Here is a 3,522-nt window from a genome sequence, read left to right as displayed (position 1 = left end):
AAAGTCAATAATATTACTCTACTTGAAGTGGCTTAAAATATTCTACCTGTTCTTTCTTGTTTATCTAAATAATTCTATTCAATTTTTTCAAATTCTGTATAGCTGCATGATATCTATCATCTTTGCTCCGAAATTCCCTTCAGGAAGAGTTAGATCTACCCTCAATACCAAAAGTTCATCATAGTTCCCACATCAAGTAATCTTGCTGTATATTAAAAAGCATGAGATGGAAGCATCAACCTGCAGCAAAACTATTTGAAACAGAAGGAAAAGGACTTCTTATAAGAAGTAGGGCAGGGATAAACCCAGAGTCCATCAAAGAAATGTTTCAAAGACAGCAGTGAATGTAAACTTAAAAGTTCAGTTCTGCCTTTCCACGCTGCCCAGAAAAGAGGTTCATACGGTTTCCATCGTAACTTTCAAGGGAAACTTTCACAATGTCCGGAGCCCTGGATGTCTTGCAAATGAAAGAGGAGGATGTCCTCAAATTCTTCGCTGCGGGCACCCATTTGGGTGGCACCAATTTGGACTTCCAGATGGAGCAGTATAACTACAAAAGGAACAGTGACAGCATCTATATCATTAATTTGAAGAGAACTTGGGAAAAGCTTCTGCTGGCAGCTCGTGCCATTGTTGCCATTGAAAATCCAGCTGATGTTAGTGTCATCTCATCCAGGAACACTGGCCAGAGAGCTGTTCTGAAATTTGCTGCTGCCACTGGTGCCACACCTATTGCTGGACGCTTCACCCCGGGCACCTTCACTAACCAGATCCAGGCAGCTTTCAGGGATCCTTGCCTCTTGGTGGTCATTGATCCTCGTGGAGATCATCAGCCTTTGACTGAAGCATCATATGTTAACCTTCCAACCATTGCACTGCGCAACACAGACTCCCCACTTCGCTATGTGGACATTGCCATTCCATGTAACAAAAAGGGAGCTCACTCAGTGGGTCTGATGTGGTGGATGCTGGCCCGAGAAGTCCTGCGGATGCGTGGTACCATCTCCCGTGAGCACCCATGGGAGGTCATGCCTGATCTTTACTTCTACAGAGATCCAGAGGAGATTGAAAAGGAAGAGCAGGCCGCAGCTGAGAAGGCAGTGACAAAGGAGGAATTTCAGGGTGAATGGACTGCACCTGCCCCAGAATTCACTGCTGCTCAGCCAGAGGTGTCTGATTGGTCTGAGGGCATCCAGGTGCCATCTGTGCCCATTCAGCAGTTCCCTACTGAAGATTGGAGTGCTCAGCTGTCTAGTGAGGACTGGTCTGCAGCTCCTACTGCTCAGGCCACTGAATGAGTAGGAACTACCACAGAGTGGTCCTAAGTTTTACCTAGATGCTCTAATAGTGTTGGAAAAATGCGGATGGAAAATAAACAATGGTTTCTTAACAACCCTGCCCCCCATTACCTCCTGCTATGCAATAAAGTTAGCATTGCAAGAGGGAGATTCTTTAAGGAATCTGCCACAGGATAACAACTAAAGGTCAGCTCACCATACAATTGCTGTTAGTACTCTAGTCTAAGAACTGTAGACCCTTAACTTAGAATGAGCCTTTGGATCATTCTAAAATAACCTCAGAAAGGAAAGGAAAATCTAGAAAAATGAGACTTCAAATGATGAAAGAAAAAGTTGCTATTCCAGTGACCTCTCAAAATATCTCTACAGCAGTGTTCATATAGGTCAGTCTCATTATTTAAGAATCAGGATATTTTGGAAGAAAAGAGAAGGAAGCAATGACTAGAAAAGGAGCACAGCAATTCTGGGCTTAGCATATAATAATGAGATCAGCACAACAGCTCTGTAGACCTTTATCATCAGCCTAATACCTCTTATCTTCCAAACTTTACTTTAGAGCTTCCCAAGCACTTAGCTAACTCTGGCAATATATGTGTCAACTTCATTATCAAAGTGTATATTCCTGGAAAGAATACTGTGAATGTAAATAAACTTATCCACACTATTCAAAACTTTTCCATTTGTTGTAATTGAGGGTTCCACAATATGCTGGCTGTGTTTTTTTGGAGTGCCAAAATTAACACAAACATTAGAGAATCGATCCATACTTTGTTACACCCCAGCTGCATTTAGTGCACAATCATCTTCAAACAAAAATGCATGCACCAACATTCCCTCTAGTTTGATCTTGGCTTATACTTGGCAAGATTCTTGTCTGAGTCTTCCAGAGTCCTTAATAGACTGATCCTTCACCTAGAAAGGTCATCTACCTGAAAGGCAATGTGGCTTCCAGAAAGGGCTGAGGAATGGTTGATATGGTGTTTGCTGCCCATCATTTTCAGATGATCTAACTAAGTACTTTGATACTGTCAATAAAGGGGATTATGAAGATTTATATAAAAATTTGGTTGCCTGGAGAAGTTTACTGATATTGTATGTCAGTTTCATGATGACATGTTTTCACTGGGTTCTGGATCATGGACACTGTTCTGTTTTCCCACTCACCAATGGAATGAAACATAGCTCTGTGCTTGCTCCCATATTTTTGAGGATGATATTTTCAGTCATGTTGTCATAAAGGTCAGTTACCACACTGATAGTAAATAAAATTATTCAACTTGAAAATACAGAATAGGAGTTCATGAAAGTCAAGGGCAGCGTAAGAAAATCAGTAGACTAGGTAGTAATAATAGATAAAATTTGATTGTAAATGAGAAAATATTGTAAATGTAAAAAAGAAAAAAGAAAAATTTATGGGGGAAATGTATGTAAATATATATATATATATATATATATGTATATATATATATATATATATATTTGGAACAAAAGAAATTGAGTCAAAATACTCTGATCTACTTTTTTCCTCAATGAAGAGTAGAGTAGCAATTACTCTCTCTCCCAGTAAGAGGAGTTACTAATAAGATTCATAACATCCTTTTATATAAATTGATTTGCTGAAGTATCAGTAGAATTCATTCCTTTTCTTCTTCTTCCTCTTCTTCTTCTTCTTCTTCTTCTTCCTCTTCCTCTTCCTCTTCCTCTTCTTCTTCTTTCTTCTTCTTCTTACTTTATGGAGTCACTTCACAATGCTGCCAAAGTTCATTTTCTTCCCATGAAGCTCAACTCCCATTTCTTTGACTCTCATGCCTTCCCAATACTACTTTTCTTATCTTCACACAAGACAGAGGGAAGAAAATGAAAGTTTCACACTGTCTTCTCCTTTGTCCTGAATAATATTTTCTTAGACATTTCCATTTTGTCAATAAGAGAAGCTGTGTGGTATAGAGGCTAAAGTAGCGCATGAGGAGCCAGCAAGATCAAAATTCAAATTCTCTTATCACCCTAGTACTCATTTGCATTTTTCTATTATCTATATTGTTAGTTTAGTTAGGAATGATGTGATAAGATTTTTTTCTCTATTAAATTTTCCAATTCTGTCTTTTGTCCTTTTAGACTCTTCAGTCCATTGATACTATCATTGCTTTCCCAATGTCCCAGTGAAGTTAGCAAGTATTTATTAAGTGTTTATTTGATCTATCACAGCCCTTTTCATGGTGGCAAA

General features: G+C 39.0%; 1 pseudogene; it reads left to right on the top strand.

The window, feature by feature from the left end:
* The first annotated feature begins 437 nt into the window (after positions 1-437).
* LOC141498959 (small ribosomal subunit protein uS2 pseudogene) lies at positions 438-1,298 on the top strand (annotated as a pseudogene).
* The last annotated feature ends 2,224 nt before the right edge of the window (positions 1,299-3,522 follow it).

Source organism: Macrotis lagotis, chromosome X (assembly GCF_037893015.1).
Source record: "Macrotis lagotis isolate mMagLag1 chromosome X, bilby.v1.9.chrom.fasta, whole genome shotgun sequence".
NCBI classification, from domain to species: domain Eukaryota; kingdom Metazoa; phylum Chordata; class Mammalia; order Peramelemorphia; family Peramelidae; genus Macrotis; species Macrotis lagotis.
The sequence above is the reverse complement of the archived record's forward strand: the minus strand, read 5'-3'. Positions and strand labels throughout refer to the sequence as shown.